Source organism: Nycticebus coucang, chromosome 6 (assembly GCF_027406575.1).
Source record: "Nycticebus coucang isolate mNycCou1 chromosome 6, mNycCou1.pri, whole genome shotgun sequence".
NCBI classification, from domain to species: Eukaryota; Metazoa; Chordata; class Mammalia; order Primates; family Lorisidae; genus Nycticebus; species Nycticebus coucang.
This window is the reverse complement of record NC_069785.1, coordinates 88,931,569-88,956,721: the sequence shown is the minus strand read 5'-3', so window position 1 is coordinate 88,956,721 and position 25,153 is coordinate 88,931,569. Positions and strand designations below refer to the sequence as shown.

Below are 25,153 nucleotides of genomic sequence, written 5' to 3'. Positions count from 1 at the left end.
ATGTGCAAATTCAAGGAATGGGGAAGCTTATGTGTGATATGCAATCACATATGAAAGCATTTGAAGTAAAATTAGGCCTCCCCATGAAACAAGTGAAGGAGGAAAATTTCTGACAGCTCCCCACAGCTCAAAATCTGTTAGCGGAAAATCCATTGGTTGCATTCCCAAATAAAACGTGTGGATTCACTAGAAAAGTTGCAAAAGGAGTTACAATTTAGATTTAAAGAGCTTCATCTCCATGAGCAGGACATACAGCTTTTCCATAACCCATTTTCTATTGACATTGAAAATGTGGATATGATTTACCAAGTGAAACTGGCTGAACTGCAGAATTGTGACTCTGAAAGATGCATTCAAGTCAAGCAGCCTTCCTAATTTCTATGCATCTCTCCTCTCTGAGACATATCCTAATTTCAGGAACCATGCTTTCAAAATGGCAACCATCTTTGGCAGCATTTATGTCTGTGAACAGACTTTTTCCAGAATGAAACATCTGAAATCTCCAACCAAATCTAGACTAACTGACGCACATTTGCATCACTTGTTATAACTAGCAGTGACAAATACAGAACCAGACGTTGACCATCTCATTAGCCGAAAGCAGGCCCATAGTTCCCATTGAAATACTTGTAAGTTTGTCAATTTAACTTTATTTATTCTTCATTTTAAATATTGTATTTATTCCCCCTTTTTTTTACTTCAAAATAAGATATGTGCAGTGTGCATAGGAATTTGTTCATAGTTTTTTTTTTTTTTTTTTAACTATACTCCGGCCCTCCAACGGTCTGAGGGACAGTGAACTGGCCCCCTTTTTAAAAAGTTTGAGGACCCCTGATCTAGAAACGACAGTTTTAGTACCATCCTTCCAGCCTTTCATTCCCCCTGGTCTAGGTCCCTGGTTTAAGTCGCTCTGGTTTGAATCCCTGGTCTGGGTACCTCTGGTTTAAGTTTCTGGTTTGAGTCCCTCTGGTTAATCTGGTTAATTTCTCTGATTATCAGTTTAGCTTTTATTGGTCCATTGTGATGTTGTAATTGTGCCTTTTTGTGCTTCTCTGTGCTTCACAGATGATTTTTGTCCTTTTAAAAATAAGTTCCTCCTCTTCTAAAGCAAATACCCCACTGGGTTATTTATTAAGAAATTTTAAAGATATTTTCTCTAATAAAAAAGAAGTTCAGACTGACAATTGAGCAGCATAAGAAATATCCCAAACCAATAGAAAAATCTGTGTCAAAGAATAAGCTTACTTTCCCTTTAAAACCTCGCAGTAATTGATTAATAAAAGAGAGAGAAGGTTGAAATTGTGTACATGTGATTACTTAAACACTGACTGAAACAATAATAATAGGTGGGCTTTTGCTCCCTCACCCTTCACAGAGGGTGAAACGATTGTGTTGAGTGGTGCCTGTCTGTATCTCAGTTTTTATCCCAGCTAGAACTTATCTGTGATTTATCTGAGGAAAGAGAATAGAAGACACAGGGAAACCGTACTAAAACATTTTAGAGAAGAGCTTATAGGAAACTGCTGTAACTGTGTCTCCAGAAAAATAGAAAACTTTGAACAGAAATAACTCAAAAAACTTATTGTTCAAGCAACTATAGTTTCCTTTAAAATAAAATTAGTTTTGAGCCTGTTATTAAAATCCAAATGTTTAAAGATTATAAAACTTTCACCTCTGTAATATTTCTAAGGTTACTAGATTCAACTGTGAACTTATCTAAAGAATATGGTCTGCAGGGTACAGCCCACTTGTGACTAAAAATAAATTCTTAAAAAGAAACAAAGAGTCAAATGTCTGAGTTCACCTGAGCCTAAAAATGAGAAAGATCTCTGTCTAGCCCTAAACAAGAAAATCCTGATGCCATAAACTGTCCCTCATTTGTAAAATGTAGTAGTTTAATTGTTTAACTTGTTTGAGAAACTCAATCTTTACCTCACCACCCTCCAACCCAAAAGAAAATCATGCCTTTTAAACTTTTAAAATGTTGGTCTGGTCAAGTAAATAAGTAACTTCATAATACATTGTAATCCCCTGTTTTGTAAAAAATGAGTTTTTGAGAATGAAAGAAACTTTGATATTTAACAAACCTTCCATGATCAAAATTCTAAATTCAGTCTTTTTAAAGATATATTAGGCTTATTTAGTATATTTAAAGGTATAGGAAATATTATCAAATATAAAAAAAAATTAACTTTATAAAATATTAGTCTGTCTTAGTGTATATTAAGAAAAACTGAAGCAAACATCTAGAACTTTAATTTAAAAATTAACATGTGTATGAGTATTGCTAACCTAATTTCAAGCAAAATAGAAGTAAATGACATGAAAATGAGTTAATTTGTTATGGCTTTTTGTTTGAAATATTGCCAATTCTTCTCATGGTCTGTTTTCTAGAAATTAAGAAAACTATTTTCTATCTTTTAAACTATTTGTAGCTTTTCAAGCAATGTATATACTTATGAGCAGAATTTGAAATATGTATTTTTTTCTCCTTGATCTCTCCAGAATTTGAAAGGCATTTGTAAGTATTCTTAATTTCTAACAATACAGGTATTTGCATAAGTTCAATAAGAATCTGTTTTGTCTATTGGACATGATAAAAGCACTGGTTATGTTAACAAGGCTTTAGCTGGAATAGCATTTCCAGAAGTGTCCAGACTGTGTTAAGGAATTCAGGTTGACTTTATAAAGCCAATAAAAAATCCCTTTGGAAAAACTGGCCAGGTACCCATCAATAATATTTCTTGATCTGTTGTAAGTGACAAAAGTTGCTTTCTGACAAGTCTAGGAATTGAAATGTGCTTGGGGACCTCAGGAAGAGAGAAATTTGTCCAGTGCATACAGGTACCTAATGGCACAGATGAAACTTGGGCTCATGAAAGACTTAGTCTTAAGTCTTAGACTTAAACTTAAGTCTAACCTGAAAATTCCTTATAGAAAGTTCCAGCAAGCCAATTTTTTTTAAAAAAGAGCCTAAATAACTAATAATTAATCATTCTTACTACACTTTATGCAAATAATTAGGCCCAGTATACTGGCAGTACAGTTTATTTTGGTAACTAAGTTAGTTCTGCTATAATTTATCTTTAGTAACAAGAAAAATTGGAGACAGAAATGATTTAAAAAAAAAAAGGCTGTGGCTCACCTGTATTAAATTCCAGCCTTGTTTGTAATGTCAACTCATAAAACATAACTATTTTACTAAACTAATCTATTAAATGGAATTAGGAAACTGGCCAACAAGTATAGAATTATAGACAATAATCATGTTTGCTCTGAAACCCTGAAACTCAACAAAAATTACCTACAGGCCACACTAGAAAGTGCAGTATTAAATATTATCGATTATGTAAAAACTCTTAAAACTATATATTATCTTAAAAACTGTGCTAAGTTTATAAGAATACTAATATTCTCATTATGTAAACCTTAGCCTCGAAATCCAGAACTTGTAAATATTTGTAAATAACTACTAAATAGTTTCATAATCTTAAAACAATCAACATGCCCTGCTCCCGCCACATACTGGAAGCTGGCTGGTCCATGCACAGCTGAACCCTGAGTAAATTCCTCATGGGAGTTATCTTAATTAAATTTTAAACTTTAAGAAAAGAGAAAAAATGTAATCTATGAGTCCACACCACTCCACTGCCTCCTCCTCCTCCTGGCAGTAGGCCCCTGCATTTTACATCAACTTACTGCTTATGTTGAAAAGCAAATAAGCATTGTCAAACTTATGATAATTAAGAAATCAATATGACCTTTTGCCCAACCTATACCCACCCATCAGTCAATGATTTGACTAATTAAGAAGAAAAGGGGGGACTTGTTAGTTCTAGGCTAAAGTAGAAATATACCAGTTAACTCCTGACAAATTCTGAGGCTGCAAGCCCTCAACAAAATGGAGTAAGTCTGGTTCACTCCCCAGGTAGATGAGAAAGTACTCACTAACTTCTTGCTTGACTAACTCCTGGGCCTGGGAAATGAACTGACTATCCCCAGACTGACCTTTAAACAATGCCAGGTGGAGAGACTACTGAGACAAAGATGTATGGAGAAAAGTACTGGAACTAAAATGTATGGGAAAATATTAAAACAAAAAATGTATGACGTATGGCTAACTGCAAAATTCTGCTTCTGTACAATGCTTACTTGCTGTCCCCCCACCCCACCCCCAAAATGCAACTGGACAGCCTGCATGCCAACCAAGATGCAGACCAAGCCTTAAAAACCTGACTCCTTAAGCACTCGGGGCTGGTCTCAGAAACCCCACGTTGGGACACTGAGCCAGTTGCCAGCTGGCTTTTCAATAAAAGGACTCTCCTATAAATTTAGCTTGTTTAGCAGTGTGGTCTTTGTGGAACTCCTGGGCACTACACCCAGACTTATCTCTAAAAATCCAAAACTTATAAATGTTTGTAAATAACCTAAATTCCTCACAACTGAGTAAAGAGAACTTCACTACCCCGTAGAAAGCAAAATGGTCAACATGCCCTGCTCCAGACACACACTGGAAGCTGGCTGGTCCACGCACGGCTGAAGCCTGAGGAAACTCCTTGCAGGACTTGTCTTAATTACTTAAAAAAAAAATGTAATCTATGTACCCACACCACTAAAATAGACAGATAACAAGCAACCCACATTCAAGTTAAAATTAATGATTTAATTTATATCCTAGACAAGCGGGTAGTTGTTAGGCCCAGTGGGCCCAAGGGAAAGTAGAAAAATACCTGTTAACTCCTGCCAAATGTCTGGCCCTTAACAAAATGGAGTAAGTCTGGTTCACTCCCAAGATGGATGGGAAAGCACTCACTAACTTCTTGCTTGACTAACTCCCCTGAGAAATGAACCAGGAATGCCTTTATCCCCAGACTGACCTTTAAACAATACCAGGCAGGGAAGGTACTGGAACTAAGATGTATGAGAGAAAGTACTGAAAACAACAATGTATGACATATAGCTAACTATCCACAAAAGTCTGCTTTTGTACAATGTTTGCTTGCTACGGCCTGCAACCAGGATGTAAACCAATCCTTAAAAACCCAACCCCTTAAAAGCACTCAGGCTGCTCTCAGAAATCCCATGTTGGGACACTGAAGCAGTTGCCAGCTGGCACTTCAATAAAAGGACTCTGCTGTAAATGTGGCTTGTTTGGCAGTGTGGTCTTTGTGGAACTGCCAGGCCCAATACCTGGCTACTTCCATTAATCTTATAAACAAAATGACAATAATTTTTACATTTTCCTGCATATAGAGAAGTTATTTCTTTAAAGATTCCAGCAGATAACCTTCAATTTGTTCATACAAAAGGACATATGCCCATCCTGCTAGGAACACATTACAGGAAAACCCCCACTAGTAGCAAAATCCTACTTGGCACATTTGCTGAAATCATTCAGAAGCATCAATTACTCCAGGGCTTAGTAGGCCAAAAATGTTCCCTCAGCCTGCAGCCACCACAGGAAGACTCCAAAATGTCCCACCAGAGAAAGGACATGTTCCATTTAAGTTGCTGCTCTATGGCAGGAGATCAAATGGGTTATTTAATAGAAAAGGCAAGTAAGATAGATGAGACAAAAATCCTACAATCAACTATAAATGGCAATTTTAACAACAAAAAAGTTTTCAGTTGGAAATGTAACATAAACCTACATAGAATACAATTTTTTTTTTTTTGATACAGTGTCTTGTTCTATGGCACTGGCTACAGTGCAATGGTGTCATCATAGCTCACTGCAACCTCAGAATACTGGGCTCAAGGGATCCTCCTGCCTCAGCCTCCCAATTATCTGAGACTATAGACAGCATTCACCAATTTTTCCGGTTTTTTCTCTTGCTCAGGTTGGTTTCAAACTCCTGGCCTCAATCAATCCTCCCACCTCAGCCTCCCAAAGTGTTTGGATTACAGCATGAGGCACCACATCCAGCTGAGAATGCAGTTTCATAACAAAGTAGATCCCAAAGCAAATATGGAAACTACTCAGATTAAATACAGAAATTAAGTATTTATCATTTCAAGGTAGGATATGGTTGAATTTTTTCTAATTTTCTTAAATGAAAAATCCACCAGTAATACCCTTATATTTCATTTTTTTTAAATCACACATTTCTTACCACATCCTCTTCCTCAACTAACAGATTTACAAATGTGACATTTCAACAAAGGGGACTACCTGATTTACTTACTTGAATAGAAGCTATTTAAAAGGAAGAAAATAATACCATATTCAGAAAGTCATATACACAACAAACATCCTCACACACAGCAGCTGTGGATACACTGAAATTAGAGTGCTGTTAAAAAATTTTTTTTCTAGAAAACTTGCTGACTAATTGAAATAACAGACTGCAATTATGGCATCACTAGATATAAGTTAAATTTATCTGAACACCAAAGATGGTAAGAGTAAGAAAAAGAATTCATATGCATTATATCCTTTGAAGTAGTTTCACCCCATTATTCATCCAGGTAATAAGTAAAATGCCAAAAATGAGGCACACCAATAAAAAAATGCAATTTGTTTCCTTTCAATAAGCCAGTATCATTTAGTTTCAAAATATCTCTAGAATAGGGCAGCACCTGTCGCTCAGTCGGTAGGGCGCCAGCCCCATATACGGAAGGTGGCGGGTTCATACCTGGCCCTGGCCAAACTGCAACCAAAAAATAGCCGGGCGTTGTGGCAGGCACCTGTAGTCCCAACTACTTGGGAGGCTGAGGCAAGAGAATGGCTTGAGCCCAGGAGTTGGAGGTTGCTGTGAGCTGTGTGAGGCCACGGCACTCTACCGAGTGCCATAAAGTGAGACTCTGTCTCTACAAAATATATATATATATATATATATATATATATATATATATCTAGAATAAAGAGGAAATGCAAATGAGATCTACCAGGAAGCATCCAGGCTTGGGCCTTATGGAAGCCTAGAGTGGAAAGGGTTCCCAAGCTCATCAATTCTAGGCCAGGTTTTTCAGCCTGGAGACATCATCTGACTCACACAAAGATAAACAACTGACAGAAATGCACTAACCTCCAACCTCAATGTGCAGGGCAGTGCAACAGTCTGCTTCCTGAACGTTCATACTTTTCAAATGACAAATTCCACATCATACATACAATTCAGCTTCCCTGTATCAACCAACGGTACTCAGAGCTCTGCCATGGGGGTGCTGACTCAACAGCACACGAGTCCACTTGGCCAGTTTGCATAATTATTAAATACATAATTGAATTTGCCTATACTTTATAAATGTAAGTTAATAATGAAAGCAAAACATTTTTTAAAGCAGGAACTAGTTGTGAATATTCAAAAATGCTGAGACAAACATTGGAGAGAATTAGTTATTCCAGAGAAAGCAAATCTTTACTTGTTTGAAAACTCTCAGGCTTAAGCCAGAGGGCTAAGTGCTCAATTGTCCCTAAAGAGAACAATATTAAAGAACATGCATAAACACTATACTCAGAGGGTGTAAAATATATGTATACACAAATTAGGAGCTGTTATCTATGTATTACTTTTTTTTTATTTTTGAGACAGAGTCTCAAGCTGTTGCCCTGGGTAGAGTGCGTGGTGTCACAGCTCACAGAAACCTCACACTCTTGGACTTAAGCAATTCTCTTGCCTCAGCCTCCCAAAGTAGCTGGGACTATAGGCGCTCACCACAATGCCCGGCTATTTTTCGTTTGTAGTTGTCATTGTTGTTTGGTGGGCCTGGGCTGGATTCGAACCCACCAGCTTTGGTGTATGTGTCTGGCGCCCCAGCCACTTGAGCTACAGACGCAGAGCCTACCTATTACTTCTTGAAGTTGAATTCAATTACCACAGCAAGGCATAATATGAGGTTTGCAGCGCCTCTAGTAACTGCAGAAGTCAAATGTGACTTGTATTCATCTTGTGTTATTACACAAGCATTACAATCTTAATACAGTTTAATCTCTATTAAGCATTACAATCTTAATACATCTTGTGTTATTACACAAGCATTACAATCTTAATACAGTTTTTCTTTCTTAAAATGTGCATACATTTTTGGGCACCCTCTGTATATATACAAATACATTACTATATACCTTGCTATATATCACAATCTATGCCATTAGATATTACTAGATATCACAATATATATCACCATCTCTATAAATCACAAATATATATCACAATGTGCAATAGAACCTCCGTAGTTGACCACCTCCTTAAGTTGACTTAATTTTCACAGACCAGACATGCACCCCATGTATGTATCAGTACAGAGAGCCTCGTTCCTTCTGTTGACCACCTCTTTATTCTGAGCAGTTTGTTACAGTCCGTTGGGGGGGTCAGCTTACAGAGGTTCTACTATATATCAGTCTCTACATAGCGGAGGTCTCTCCCTCTCTGTCTCTCTCTCACATGGACATGTCCTCCTCCAGGAAAGAGGCAAGCAGTGACACTGTCCAGTCAGTGCATCAAAGGATGAGGAACAAGAAGCGTCTGGTTCACTCCTTGGCACACCTTACCTCTGGCCAACATCCCTAGGAACCACCTCCTCACTATGTGAAGGTGTCTGAGGAGGCAACCTAAGGCCATGGAAAATCATGCCAAGAATACTGCAGGCGCGTCCAAACTGCCGCCACAGGAAAGAATGCTTTGGAAGCCATCACCCCGTCCCCAACAGGGCCAGACGGTGAAAGGTGAACACACCCACTCTCCAGAGGCTGGCGGCACCCCGCCTACCTCCCAGCCCTGCCCACAGCGCACCCCTTGGCAGCTCCCTGCCTACCCCCAGCACCGCCCACAGTGGCGCCCTCTGGCAGTGCTGAGCTATGCAGGTGAGGGGGGGAAGTAGACGGTGCTCAAGTACGTGCTGCACTCTCAGGTTGTGGGTCTGGTTGAAGGGGCACTCTGGGGGCCGGGGAGGGATAGAGCCACACCAACTAAAATAATTTGGCAAAGTTCTTAGAGCACTGCCCACTGAACCACTAGGCTCTGCAGGAGCAAGCTCTCCAGCTTCACAAGGATTCCTCCAGAATTTGTTAGAACCCCTCAAAACTCCAACCCCAGCTCCTCTGAGCCCCGCCCACTGTCCATCCAAGCCCTTAAATCAGGCTCTGGGTCTGCACCCGCTCCTCAGAAAGTACCCACTGGTCCTGCAAAACCCCACCCTATTCCAGACGTCCCACACAGGGACCTGTAGTCCTGTTCTCAGCGTCTCAGGGCCAGCTATTGCCCATATAAAATCTGTAATTCCACTATTATTGACTCCTCACCTGTGACTCCCAAAAGTTTGTCTTTTCTCCCTTTACACCCTCCTGCCACTTCATCTCCAGGCTGTTCTCTCAAACGTTCATAACCCCAGTCTACTTACAAGAAAAACCCACACGGAGGCACATTTTACAGCTTACCTGATCAGTAAGTACCCTTCAAAACTGCTAAGGTCTGAAAAAACAAGGAATAGGGAAAACTGTCTCAGATCAGAGGAGACCTTGCAGGCCTGACAATTTATGCAATCTGGTGCACTGGGTTGGACCTAGCCAAAGGAAATCAATTAACATTAATAGAATATATGGTAAAATCTGAATCAAGCCTGGAGTTTAGTTAATTATAAACGTACCCAGTGATGTTTCTTAGTTGTGACAAATATACAAAGTAAAGTGAGATGATGGTAGTAGGGGAAACCAGGTGAGGGGTTCAGGGAAGCTCTCTGTATTATCACAGTGATAATACAGAGAGCTTCCCTGTAATTCTAAAATCATTTGAAAACAAAAAGTTTATTAAAAAGAAAAAAGTAATTATATGCCTTATATTACAAAGATTTTTAATATACTTAAGTCTCTAAAAACACAGAAGAAAGAAACTACCAATAAGCCCGTGGAAGCTTGTTAGAGACATAAACCAACAGTTAAAAGAGAAAAAAAAAAAAAAAAGACAAACAGCTCTTCATCTCATTCAAAAAAGAAAAATTTAAATTAACTCTACTGAGATACCATATCAGTGACAAAATATCAGAAGTTTCACATCTAACTGCTTGTGTTTGTGCTCAGTGTTGCTAACAAAGTGTGACTCAAACGTTATGAGGACAAACTGGGCAATACTTAAAATACTGAAGAGGCACTTTGACTCGCAACCCAATAGGTCCAAATCCATCCCAAAGGTAGACTGCAAACTATGGAAAGGCTCCCCCACAAGGCCATTTGGTACAACATCAGAGATTTAAAGTATACTTCTAAAGTTAAATGTCTATAAAAATGGTAATGAAAAGTAGTCAATACTTACTGATAAGGAACATTGTGCAAATTGACATTTGGGAGATGCAGCAAAGAGCATTATATGAGAACAATCTATGGTAATTGTTGCATGACCAGAGACGCGAACAAATAGCAGCTTTGCCGTGGGTATAAACTCGCTCCTGTAATTATTAAGTCAAGAAACAGACTACACAGTATGGGATGGCATGTAGCAAAGTTCTTTCTTCAGGGTTTTGATTTTATACCTTTTTAGTCATGTACACACTTAATCTATCATCTGTTAGTTTCAACATTACCTCATTTTACCTATCTGCAATTAACTTGTAAGGAAATATCCTGTTACCATATCAACACAATCACTTCTGCAGTAAACATTCTCTTCTAGACACTGACTAATCTCTGGGCAGGTATCTAAATAAAGATCACAAAGAAGAAAGTAGTCACAGGAGAACAGAGTTAATGGAAGAGTATCTTCAAGCAACAAGCATTCACTCAGTTTACTCAGTATGAAGTAATGACTGTATCTTTCCTCAGGACAGAGCAGATATAGACCTCTCACAATATGTTGTTAACATACGTCAACCCTCTGGCCCATGCCTCTGAGGAAGGGCGGCATGTCCTTTGATCTCAGGCTTCATGGGATGCACAGCTTCAGAGAAGTGACTTGTGGAATTTTTAACTCCAGGCAACCTCACTCTGCATGTGTCCCAGGGGGGCCCAGGTCCCTTAAGCCTCTGGAAGAATAGAAAATCATTTTAAACTCACACTGAGTTCACTTTGTGTGCTTGATGTAGGATATGTTTATTTCTAAATATTATCCTACATTTCCCCTTTCTGTTTTTTGATATATATTATTCATATCCTTCATCATTAAAGCAAACACTTGCGTGTAACGTTCGTTTTCTCTTTGGGCATGCTTCATTTTCTTACAAATTAAATACAAAATGAATCCAATAATTAAAAATAATGCTAATGATCCTACTGAACTTCCTACAAGTCCCTGTATTTTTGGAATAGGATTCATTTGTTCAATTCCATCAGCTATGCCTTGTAAAATCTGATCTCCATCTATTTTTTGTAACTTATTTTCAAAAGTAGAATATACCTCATGTTGTAAATTTGCAATTTCCTTAGTCTAATTATCATGGTTTAACAAATGCTTTTTAACATTCTCCCAAGGAAATTTACTCTCATTATATTTAACAGGGGTTATACAAAAAGTAGTTACATTCCAATCACATTTTAACTTCATTTATTTCTTTAAACTAACTAACTCATCCCCCAATGTAACAACAGATTGTTCTAAATTATCAATTTCATTATATAATTCAGTGTCAGTCTGTTTTTGAGTAGTCCATAATTGTTCAGAGTCCTTATGCCAGTCAGCCACAATATTATGTGTTCTGATTCCTTGAGTTAAAGTCACCCCAGAAGTGGCAGCAGAAGCTGTCACTGCAATAATTCCTAGAATGGCAGCATCAAAAGTCCAATAAATCTCTTGGTTCTTTTCAAGACTCAATCAGCCAGAAGTTGAAGGACTGTCAGGGCAGGAGATTCTTGCCACGGCTTGGTTAAATTCACTGGCATTCACACACCTGTCCTGGCTCTCAACAAATATAGCTGTTCCTTTTGAGGATTAAAACTTAGAGAACTATTAATACAAGTAAACAGTTGACACACAGGACAAAACAAGTCTCCTGTTTTTTCATTCCACTTTATGATGCCCTTAAGCCACACAAAGGGTAATTGAACACAAGCTTGAATGTATCTTTCATCATGGAATGTAAATTCCATACTATAAGTATGGGGTGTGGTGGTTTGATGATAAAACAATACACCAGTCCAACCTTTCATAGGTTTTAGGGATGCTGCTACTTTCCACAAATGATTTTGTTTAGGAAAGCTATAAATTCAAGGTGCGGGAAGTGTAAACCCAACATCTGTCCAACTCATAGGTTTTATCATATTAATATTAATTTTATTTTTATTTATAGGATAGATAGTCTCATCTCTTGGCAACTAAATGTTAATAGGTCTTTTATTACTGTCAAGTAAAGTTGCCTTTGGATTCCAGTCCACTATAGGACCTTTCGAAGTATAAGTTAAGAAAAAAGTTTGATCTCCTTTACATCGAGTTCAATGCACCCATTCTTTTTGTAATGTAAAACTGTGCTCCTTACAAGAAGGAGCGTCTACATCTGTATGAGTTAAACCCAGGATAAAACGAGAGATGGAATTAGCACTTAGCATAAACATCTCACGTTTGAAGTCATTCCAGATACCAGCCGGTCATAATGACTTAGCCAGTACTGTACAGTCATATTTAAACACTGATATTGTTGCCCAAAACAAATAGGAGGGCTGGTGACCACAGAAGTATAATTAAGCAAGCTTCATTCCCTCTTCAGATTTAAATGGTCCTCGGGTATCATAGGGTCCAGGGAGCCATACAGATTCATTTGTAAATATGGGGACTGTGGGTTCCATCCAACTAACCCCTTGCAGCAGTGGTGAATTAGGGACATAAGTCCAATAATGAAATTCCTTTCCTTCTACAATTGACATAAGGAAAGCAAACATTGCTAAAAAAATATTCATAGGTGTTACCTTACGCTTTTGTCTGCGTAGGCTTGTCACAGTGGCTTTCCCCAGTTTCTGTATTTGTTGCATGGTCACCATTTCTGGGTGCACTGCCGTCATCTTCTTGCACTTCCCGTTTTTGTGGGTCAAGGTTAGGCGCTGGAATCTCATGGCTAATTTGTTCACTCGAAATTCCATCAGGGTTCTCTGCTGTTGTTTCTTTATGGTAACACTTCTGAGTTTAATATTTTTGTCTGGAACCTAAGAGTTACGGTCTCCTGTAGAAATATAAGCAAATTCCCTTCCTCATTTTACCACAGTGGCAGGGATCCACTGATTATTTAGGTTGTCCTTGTAATATACTTGTTGGTCAGTAGATGTTGATGTGACCACACTCCAGTGCTTAGATGCTGGAGTTTCATTTTCATCATTCAAATTTAAAAAATTTAAAGTAAATAGAGCTGAAGATAATCTGTTTCTTGGGGAGGTATACTGTCCCTCCCCTTTCTGTTTTGGCATATCTTTTAATGTTCTATTTCGTCTTTCAATTATAGCCTGACCCTGGCTGTTCTGAAGAATACCTGTTAGATGATTTATTTGATGAAGATTTAAAAATTCTTTGCATTTATTTGAAATATTTGCTGATCCATTATCTGTTTTTATAGTTTCAGGTTTACTCATAATAGCAAAGCATTCCAAAAGATATGTGATAACAGCATCTGCCTTTTCAGATGATAATGCTATTGCCCATGAAAAATGAGAATAAGTATCCACAGTATGATGTATATATTTTGTTTTTCCAAACTCTGGAAATTGAGTCACATCCATTTGCCATAGTTGATTAGATTTCAATCCTCTAGGATTAACTCCCTTGGGCAAAGGATGTGCTACTAAAGGTTGGCAAGTGGGGCAAGATCAGACTATGGCTCTGGCAGAGTGCCAAGTGATGCCATGTCTCTGTTTTAATGATCTTTGATTAGAAGGATGAATATTATGTTCCTGTCGGGCAGTAAGTACTGACCCTATTAATTGATCTATCATATAATATCTATCCTTCTGATAAAGGTCCGGGTAATCCTATATGGGCTCTAATATGTGTGATATAAATACCTTTAACTCAGGCTCTTAAATTGTGTATTTTTTGAAACAACAAATTTAATTCTGAATTATTTTCAGTTAAAGTAACAGTCTCGATAATTTGTACTACAATTGTGCTAAAAATTGAATCACTAATTATGTTTAGCTCTCTATCTGGATAATCACTTAATAGCATTAGTATAGCAAATAACTCAACTTTCTGGACAGATTGATAAGGAGACTGTTTGACCTTTTGTATTTCTTCTCCTACATATCCTGATATTCCTTTTTTGTTAGCATCAGTATAAAAAGTGACAGCATTATCTAAAGGATGTTCTTTAGTAATTTTGGTAATATCCAATTAGTTCTTTTAAGAAATTGAATTCTTTTATCTTTAGTATAATGGTTGCCTATAAGTCCTAGGTAATCAGAAAGAGCGATTTGCCATTCAATGTTAAAGATAAATTATTAAATTGAGAATTAGTAAGAGGCACAAATATTTTTTCAGGGTCTTTACCAATTAATTGTCTAAATCTTTGATGTCCTTTTAAAATTATTGTGGCCATTATATCTATATCTATATCTATATCTATATCTATATCTATATCTATATATGTGTTTCCCTTTTCTTAACTGTCTTATTAGGTAGAAAACACCATTCTATGAAATTATTTTCCTGTGTTAACAGTCCAGTAGGGGAATGACTGGAAGGAAACACATATAAATAAAAATGACCAATTTCGTCAATTCTATCTATTTGAGATTGCTGGATATGCTGTTCTATCCATTGTAATTCTTTTTATGCCCCAGCAGTTAATACTCTAGGGCTTTTTAAATCAGCTGGCCCTTCTAAAGTTGCAAAGAAATTTTTTAGAGCATACGTGAGAATTCCCAAACTAGGTCTAATCCAATTTATATCTCCTAATAGTTTTTGAAAATCATTCAGAGTTTTTAAAGTATCCCTTCTAATAGTTACTTTTTGTGGAATTATTTTTTGTCTAGTTATTTTGTATCCTAAATATGCCCAAGGATCTGTATACTGTGTTTTGTCCTCAGAAATTACGAGTCCAAACTGCTGGCAATTTTCTTTTACAGCTTTAAACATCTGTTGTAACTTTTCCTGATCAGGGTGTGCTATTAAAATGTCATCCATATAATGTAAGCACATACCATCTGGGAAAAGTGTTCATACTATTTCTAAAGGCTGATTTACAAAAAGGTGACACAAGGTGGGGCTATTCAACATTCCTTGAGGAAGGAACCTCCAATGGAAACGTTTTGCAGGTTTTTCTGAGTTCAAAGCAGGAATAGTAAAAGCAAATTTTTCAGCATCCTCAGGATGAAGAGGAATGGTAAAGAAACAATCCTTTAAATCAATTATGATAATAGAATAAGTTTTAGGAATTAGAGATGGGTTAGGTATACCTGATTGTAAGGTTCCTGTCGGAGAAATAACTGTATTAATTCATCTTAAATCAGTTATCATTCTCCATTTTCCATATTTCTTTTTTATTAAATGTACTGGAGTTTTCCAGAAGATGTTACTGTGTACAATATGGCCTGCTTTTGACTGTTCGTGAACTATACTATTAAGCGCTTCTAATTTTTCATAAGAGAGCTGCCGATGTTCAACCCATATCGGTTTATCTGTTAACCGTTTCAAGGGCAGGGCAAAGCACTGAACAGGAGCCTCTATATAAAACCCTCGTGAAGAGCAGGCAAGCCTAGTCCAGTTTTGTCATTCCCTATTCTTACAATTTCAGGTTTTAAAGTAGGAGTGGGGTCAATGGGATTATAACCCATATTCATCATTATAGTCTTGGCTGGGTTGGAAATAGTTGAAAGAGTAATCATGGCTCCCCACTGTTGTAAAAGATCTCTGCCCCATATAGATAACTCAATAGGAGCCACATAGGGGCGCAGTTGAGCTTTCTGACCCTCAGGGCCAGAACAGTCTAAAGTATTAACACTTTGTTCAGTATCAGTTAAGGTTCGCACCAACAAATTTGGCCTCAATTTTCTTTTTTGGCCAACCCCTAGGCCACATGAAAGAAGCAATTATCGAAACATCGGCTCCTGAATCTACTAGTCCAGTAATTGCCATTTTATCATCAAAAGTTACTGTATACTGAGGTCTAGAGTCATTAAGGAAAGTATGCCAAAAAACCTGTTTTCCAGTGCTGCCAAATCCACCCTCCTGCTTTATGGGAGCAGCCTGTCCTTTATGATAAGGCAGTATTAAAATTTGTGCAATTCTTTGACCAGCTTTTAATTTTATATTCTGGGTAGGAGAAGCCATAAGCATAATTTTCCCCTTGAAAATCAGAATCAATAACTTCAGGATGTATGCTTAAACCTTCCATTTTTAAACTGCTTCTACCTAAAATAAGCCCCACAGAGTCTGGTGGAATAGGGCCATAAATTCTAGTCTGAAGTTTTCTAGGCTTTTGTCCAGCTAAGATTTCTTCCTCAGATAGTATTGGTATGTCTAAAGCTGCACTTCCTTGAGTTGCATGAAAGAGATCCTGAACATGTAATTTCACAGGCTCTATTTCATTAGTTGTTCTGATTCACCTGTGCATGTGTTACCCATTGTCCACTGGAAATTGACCTTGAGTGCTTTTATTGTTCATTATCAGGCCCCGAGCTGGGCCCTGTACCCCGTTTTTAGGGAACAAAATTCTACTTTGGGGGGCAGGAGTTTGCCATCTTTATCTTTAACAGATCTACATTCATTAGCCCAATGTTTGCTTTTTCCGCAGTGGCGGCAGAGGCCAGGTGCTTGTGCCTTGGTATCCTGAGCTGCAGCAGCTGGAGCACTTTAAGTTTTAGCCTTGCAACATTTAGAATGCAGATGCCCCATTTTTCCACAATTAAAACATTTTGCTTTCTTTTTAATCCCATTAAGTACCTCTGCCAAGGCTGAAGCCTTAAGCTTTGCCGGAAATGTTCCAGAGCCAATATCCCGACAAGTGCACAGATATTGTTCAATGGAAACATTGTCCTGATTTTTGACAGGTGTCAGGGCCAACTTACAATCTGAATTGGCATTCTCGAATGCTAATTGTAATAAAAGCATCTGTCTGGCCTGTTCTCCAGGAACAGACCTTTCAATAGCTGTCTGAAGTCTAGCCACAAATTCAGAATATGGTTCATTGTTTGCTTGCATGATTCTTGTGAAAAACTGTTTAACCCCATCTTTTTCCTCTAGTCTTTGCCAAGCTCTAATACAAACATCTTTAACCTGCATTAATAAGTCTTGCGTTAATTGCAGCTGTTGTTGAATGTCAGCTGCAGGGCCAGTACCCATTAAAGAGTTAACTGGAGTTCCCTGAGCTCAGTTTTGCAAAGTTGCCTCTTCCAGCCACCAAGCCTTAAATTGTAAAAATTGACCAGCGCTCAAGGTAGAATGAGTTAAAGTTTCACAGTCAGCAGGAATAAAAATATGAATTGTGCAATATGAATTTAAAATGCCAATCACAAAAGGAAAAGTAGGTCCACAAGCATAAATGGCATCTTTCATTGTTCTTAAAATTTTTTCTTCTGTAGGAGCATGTTGAGCAGCTCCTAATTGACCATTCTCTTGAATTTCCTAGAAAACAGAATATGCTTGTATAACAGGTTCTTTATTATTACCCAGTTCTGAAATTTGAACTGAGTTCTCATTAGATATACCCAATTCAGAAACATCTAAAGGAAAGTGATACCGTGCAGTGAAGTGAGTATCTGGGGGATTAGACCACATAGGATAGATTCCTGGTGGAGCATTATGATGTAAGGGACCTTCCCGCCAGACCACATACAGTGGTGCAGAAGGAGTTAAAGGCTTGTAAGGTGGAAGTACATCTTTACAAGAACCTGCTTTAGAGCTTGCTCTAGAGGAGAGTATTTCAGCTCCCTTCTTTTCTTTCTTTCTTTTTTTTTTGTGATTTTTGGCTGGGGCTGGGTTTGAACCCACCACCTCCGGCATATGGGACCGGCGCCCTACTCCTTGAGCCACAGGTGTCGCCCTCAGCTCCCTTCTTTACTAAGAAGGCAATTCTTTGATTCATTGTTTGAAAATATTCAGCCATAACATTTTTAAGATGTTCAAACTCAGACTCTTCTTGAGCTGATTCATCAGCCATTTCCACTAATTCTGGACAGCTCTCTGCATCACTCTCTAGACTAATTAAGTCACCCACATATTTCTTTGTAGGCTTATTAGGCTTGGGTTCAGAATAGGACTGTGGCATATCATATTCATGCTCTGATTCTCTGGGACTTTCTGCAGCCTGCTTTGGCTGGTCTAACTGACCCAGCTTGGGAAAAGGAGGCAGGGGTGGCAATAGTCAGCGCCAATATCCTTGGTCTCAGAGGTTTGCTCAGAACATGTTTGAAATGGTTCCAATGCAATATGAACCAGCTGATATGTTGCCCATATTTCTCTGCATATAAAATTGCCTTTTTGGTGGGTACAATGTAGAGCCTGACCCACTTTATTCCAGACTTTCATATTAACCTGGAGTTTCTGGTCAGGCATGAACCAGTGGCAATGCTTAACAACCACATGGAAAAGTTCCCACGGATTACTGGTTTTTACTGGAATTTTAGTGGCAGAAATCAGAGTTTTTAAAATGGCAATATACTGGTCCTCCAAAGAGGAAGAGAGCTGAAGACTCATATTATTTCTTCCCATGTTTCTTGCTATGCTGGAGATGTCCCACATACTCTGCATGGCAATTGCACCATCCCAGTTACAGGGTTCTCAAGCTTACCTCAAGAGGCTTCAGCAAATATCTCTCCGAGGTGTCCTGGTGAAGATGGCCATCCTCCAGCCCAGTGTCCAGAAAGGCTTTCTGCTCCTTTGCGATCCGCTTATCCTGTCAAGTACACCAATATGTTGCATGACGAAGATGTGAACAAACAGCAGCTTTGCTGTGGGTATAAACTCGCTCCTGTAATTATTAAGTCAAGAAAAAGACTGCATAGTATGGGACGGCGTGTAGCAAAGTTCTTTCTTCAGGGTTTTGATTTTATACCTTTCTAGTCATGTACACACTTAATCTATCATCTGTTAGTTTTACCATTACCTCATTTTACCTATCTGAAATTAACTTGTAAGGAAATATCCTGTTACCATATCAACACAATCACTTCTGAAGAATTAAATGAAATGGAAAGCAAAAGACTTATTCAGAAGATCAGTGAAACAAAAAGTTGGTTCTTTGAAAAGATAAATAAAATTGATAAAGCCTTGGCTAGACTAACCAGCAATAGAAAAACAAGATCTTTAATAACGACAATCAGAAATGATGAAGGGGAAATAAAAACAGATGCCACAGAAATATAAATAATTCTCAACAATTATTATTAAAAACAAACCCTATTTCCAGCCATATGAAAATGTGGAGGAGATGGAACAAATCTGGAAGCACCATACCTTCCAAAACTCAGCCAGAAAGATTTAGAAATCTTGAATAGACCAATATCGAGGAATGAAATAGCATCAGTTGTACAAAGCCTTCCAAAAAACAAAAACCCCTAGACCAGATGGTTTCACACAAGAATTCTATTAAACCTTCACAAAGGAACTAATTACTATAATGCATAAACTTTTGCAAAATATAGAGAAAGAAGGAATCCTCCACCAACACATTCTATGAAGCAAATATCACCCTGATCCCAAAATCAGAAAAGGACCCCCCCAAAAATTAAAGGTATAGACCAATATCATTAATAAATATCAATGCAAAAATATCCAACAAGACATTAGCAAACAGAATACAATACATTAAAAAGGTTATTTGGGCAGCACCTGTGGCTGAGTGAGTAGGGCGCCGGCCCCATATGCTGAGGGTGGCGGGTTCAAACCCAGCCCCGGCCAAACTGCAACAAAAAAATAGCCAGGCGCTGTGGCGGGTGCCTGTAGTCCCAGCTGCTCGGGAGGCTGAAGCAAGAGAATTGCATAAGCCCAAGAGTTAGAGGTTGCTGTGAGCCGTGTGATGCCATGGCACTCTACCCAAGGGTGGTACAGTGAGACTCTGTCTCTACAAAAAAAAAAAAAAAAAAAAAAATTATACACCATGATCAACTGGGTTTTATTCCAGAGACAGAAGGTTTGTTCAACATACACAGATCTATAAATATAATATCATACAGCACATAAATAGAATCAAAAGCAAAGACCATATGATCCTTTCAATGGATGCAGAAAAGGCTTTTGACAATGTCCAACGTCTTTTCATGATAAAAATGCTCAAGAAAATAGGCTTAGAAGGAACATTCCTTAAGCTGATGGAGGATATCTACAGCAAACCCACACAGCCAGTATCATAGTGAATGGAGTAAAACTGAATGCATTCCTACTCAAGTCTGGAACCAGACAAAGATGCCCACTGTCTCCATTGCTATTTAACATAGTGTTGGAAGTCCTAGCCATTGCAATTAGGCAAGAGAAGGAGATCAAAGGAATCCAAATAGAGGCAGAAGAGGTCAAACTCTCCCTCTTTGCAGATGACATGATCTTATATCTGGAAAACCCCAGGAACTCAACTACAAAGCTCTTAGAAGTGATCAATGCCAGGGTGCTCCCCTGGGGTAGAGTCTGTCAAGACCTGTGGATCTGGTGGCAACTGACTGAAGAAATATAAAGTCACCAAAAAAAAAAATGAGAAAGAAACAAGACACACAGAATAGAATTTTCAGAGGTGGGAACTGAGGGTACCACCACCCTCGTGTGGGGTTCTGATGGTGGTCCAAAATGTCAGTTCCAGCTTTTATTGAAGGCTATTTGCTCATTAGCCTAAAGGGTAAGCTGAAGAAGGGAACAAAGATGTCCGCAGTTTCTTTGAGTGAACACATTAGCTCCTATTGTTTGAATAATCATTAACTTTAAGGGTTTGAGTAGTCTTGAGAAATCTGGAACCTGAGTCTTGTGTGAGAACAGCCTCTTGTCTGAAGTCACACATGCATATTTTAGGGGGGTGTTAATAAAACTAGTTCACTGTGGAGTAAAATGCCACTGGTGTCAATCTCCTCTGAAGAATCGGAAGGAGAGAAGAATTATCCTCTCATCACCACCACAGAGGGTCTTCCTCTGCAATAAGGGATATAAGCCCTCCTACCTATATTTCAGGGCTCGAGATGTTATCTTGATCTCTGCCTCAATCTAATACAAATCTCCACAATGGGTATTTGCTTTGACTGTTTATTGGGTGGAAATGGCCTAGTTAATGTATCTTGCTACAGCATCTTCTGTGGCCATTATTTTCTCCAGTGTTTACAGATCCAGCAAGGGTGTTTGAAAGCTGTATCCTTAATAGGCCAAAGTTGTAGGAAAGGTAGGAAACTAGTTCAGATAAAATGTTTAGGCTCAATGCCTGTGGCTCAAGCGGCTAGGGCACCAGCCACATACACCTCAGCTGGCGGATTTGAACCCAGCCTGCTCAGCACAAACAACAATGCCAGCTGTACCCAAAAAATAGCCCAGTGTTGTGGTGGGCACCTGTAGTCCCAGCTACTTGGCCAGTGGAGGCAGGAGAATTTCTTGAGCTCAGGAGTTGGAGGTTGCTGTGAGCTGTGATGCCACGGCACGCTACCCAGGGTAAAAGCTTGAGGCTCTGTCTCCAAAAAAATAAATAAATAAATAACAATAGCTGGTTTAAAGGCAAATTAACTGACTTTTCTTTGCTCTGATTCACTAATCTTACTTTTTTTTTTTTTTAGAGACAGAGTCTCACTTTATCACCCTTGGTAGAGTGCCATAGCATCACAGCTCACAGCAATCTCCAGCTGTTGGGCTTAGGCAATTCCCTTGCCTCAGCCTCCCCAGTAGCTGGGACTACAGGCACCCACCACAACACCTGGCTATTTTTTTGTTGCAGTTTGGCCAGGGCTGGGTTTGAACCCTTCACTCTCAGTATATGGGGCCAGCAACCTACTCACTGAGCCAAAGGCACTGCCCTCACTAAGTTTACTTTTTAATTTTTCCCTTTCTCTGGGGGTGTTTTCTCTTGCCAAGAATGAGGTCTTCAGTCCCCATTCTTCCAACAGATCAAGGAATATAGCAGCATCTCAGGTTACAAAATCAATACCCACAAATCAGTAGCCTTCATATATGCCAACAATGTCAAGCCAAGAACTAAATCAAAGACTCTATTCCTTTTATAATGGCACCAAAGAAGATGAAATATCTGAGAATGTACCTTTAAAAAGACGTGAAAGATCTCTATAAAGAGAATTATTAAACTATGAGGCAGGAAATAGCAGAAAATTTCAACAAATGGAAGAACATACCATGCTCATGGCTGGGAAGAAGTAACATCACTAAAATGTCCATACTACCCTAAATTTAATGTAATCCCCATCAAAGCAACACTGTCATACTTTAAAGATCTTGAAAAAAGAGTACTTTTATTTATACAGAACTAGAAAAAAAACTGAATAGAAAATACAGTTCTTAGAAATAAAAACGAATCTGTAGGTATCATGTTGCCAGACTTTAGGCTATATGACAAAGGTATTGTGATCAAAACTGCATAGTACGGGCACAAAAATAAAGATACAGGTCTATGGAATATAGAAACTAGAGATAAATCCAGCCACATATCATCATTTAATCTTTGATAAGCCTAACAGAAATGTGCAATGGGGAAAAGAATCCTTATTTAATAAATGGTGCTGGGACAACAGGTTATCCACATGCAGAAGACTGCAACTGGACCCACACCTCTCACCACTGATAAAAATTGATTTTTGTTGGATAAAAGATTTTTTAAGGGTGACTATTTAAACTAAAAACAATAATATACAAATTGTCTTACTCATTTGATTGAAAGGGCTATAAAATTCAACATACTGACAAAGGAAGCAACATAATCACATAGATAATACCTCTGCTAATTGCTTTTAACCTTACTTCTTCCTTAAAAGACCTGCATATTTAGCTATTCAATTTTCTAGACTGCATGATGGCTTTGAGGCTGGCCTACCATAAGTGACTGAAAGAAAGTCACGTTGGTAAGCTGACACTGGCTTGTGTATTTTTAAAAACGGAGAGAAAGTGGCAAATTGTGCCACATGGAGGAGGGTGGAGACAAGATGGCTGAATGAAGCCAGCTTTCAACAGAGGCTCCCATACAGAAGGAGAGTTAAAGGACAGAAATTTAGCAAGTAACCTGGTGGATTAGAGCTGCAAGAAGAGAGGTTGAAGAACACACCTCAACACCGCTGAGGTGAGCTGCGACCCCAAGGATACAAACGAAAGGTACAAAATCCATCACCAAGTGGATGGGAGTCCCCTCCATGAGAACAGCTGGGAGTGCCCCACAAACAAATGAGCAGAGTTCAAAGGTCGTCTCACTACACTCCACGGGACAGACCCTCTAAAAACAGGACCTACCTCCTCTACTAGGGTGGCACGGCATTCTCCTGCCAGGCATAAAACTGTATAAAACTGTATATATTCTCTACCCGCAATTCTGACCTCCCAGCACTCCCTGAGGTCTGGAGGCCTGTCCCCCAGGAGTCCAGCTTCTTGGTGATTTCTCGAGGGGTGTGGACAGGGCCTAGACTGCAGCTAGTCAGTGCTGATTCTGTGGCATGGGAGTGAGGCGAGGAAAGTCGGCTGAGAGGAAATCACACCGGAAATGCAGTGCCCCGAGGCTCACTCCCAGATATTCTGAAGCCACACCCCCTGTCTCCCTGGGCAACCAGTGTAGGCTGGGCATCTTATCAGGTGGCAACCACCACGGAACAGATCTGGGATGGAAACTCATGTCCATGAGTAAAGGGTTTGTCTGAGGTGGGACCAGCCTGGGTGGATCCCGGGGACAAGAAAACGGACGTGCACAGCCAGGAAATTCCCAGGGCGGGGCTGACTCAGAGGACTGCTTTACTGAGCCTAAGATGCACCTGGCCCTCCAAGGATCGTCAGCCTATAGACAAAGGAAGGCAGGAGGCTAGAACTGACAGCTAACTGAATACAAACCTGCAAGAGCAAAACAGGGCCCTAGGCGCAGGCTCTGGGAACTCATAACACCTTCTCTTCTGCAGTGGAATTTAGCAGCGACAGAAACAAGTTCCCACAAAGTTGTTCTGTTCTGTCAGTAATATCAATCACGGGTGGGGCTGGAACTGAGTGAACATCCCCCAGCCTCCATCAAGTGCCCAAGGTTGTCGGCCTTACCTCCCCCTGCTGGACAGAGGCAGACTGCAGTGGCCTGGCTGAGCCGATATAGATTTCCTTGTGATTCAGGCAGGTTCAAACCCCTGGAGTATCTGTTCACTAGAGGCAACTGGGTCACAGCCCTCTGGAGCTACAGTGACTGGGTGTGACAGAGGTGCAAGGTGGGGAAGGAGGCATCAACCTTCCCAGACTAATCTATTTGCTGGGTGGATCCTCATGAATTTACAGAGCACTGGAGCAAGTCATATCTGAGTTGTCACCAGAACCCTGTGATGCAGTTGCCACAGACCTTTTAAACTCTCCCACCTGAGACAGGTACTGACTGAGACAAATGATTTGGACATTTTGAACTGAGCCAGTCGCCTGAGGACTATTCAAGTGGTGCCCTGGGTGTGCGGTTTTAGGACGGTTTGATTTTCCTTTTCCAATTGTTGCCTGTGGGGAGTGGTGTGACTAAATTGCTGGTATTTCTCCATAGCTGAGACTTCAACCCAGAGTAACTCCTTCACTAGGGTTGAACAGAGACCAGCTAAAAACAAGACAGAACCACTTAGCCCCACCACACCAAACAGGTCCCCAGTTTCTCAGGCCATAGCACTGTACAGGTCATCGACAAAGCTCCAGGGGAAAAATCAAATGGTGTAAAATAATCAAAGGGTGGAATCAGCGGAAAAATTCTGGTAGCAAGAATAACCAGAATAGATCAACCACCCCAAGAACAGATATGGCAGATGTAACTGAAGATCCCATTCATAAACAGCTGGCTGAGATATCAGAAATCAAATTCAGAATTTGGATTGAAAACAAGATTAATAGAATGGTGGAAAATTTGGAATTAGAAATTCGAGGAGCAATTCAAAAGTTGGAATTAGAAATTTGAGGAGAAATTCAAAAGTTGTCTCAAAAATTTAATGAATTTAAAGACAAAACCACCAAAGATTTTGACATACTGAAGCAAGAAGTTGCAGCCTTCAACCATCTGAAAAATACAGTAGAATCCCTCAGTAATAGAGTGGAGCAAGGAGAAGAAAGGATTTCTGATACTGAAGACAAAGCCTTTGAATGCTCCCAAACACTCAAAGAGGAAGAGAAATGGAGAGCAAAAA

General features: G+C 39.3%; 1 long non-coding RNA gene across 1 annotated transcript; it reads right to left on the bottom strand.

The window, feature by feature from the left end:
* Positions 1-8,718: 8,718 nt before the first annotated feature.
* LOC128588363 (uncharacterized) lies at positions 8,719-18,810 on the bottom strand. The gene is made up of 4 exons (XR_008380760.1): positions 18,637-18,810; positions 12,830-13,080; positions 10,251-10,956; positions 8,719-9,413 (listed from the first exon to the last, which is right to left on the bottom strand). It is a non-coding gene; the product is annotated as an uncharacterized LOC128588363 (long non-coding RNA).
* Positions 18,811-25,153: the final 6,343 nt, after the last annotated feature.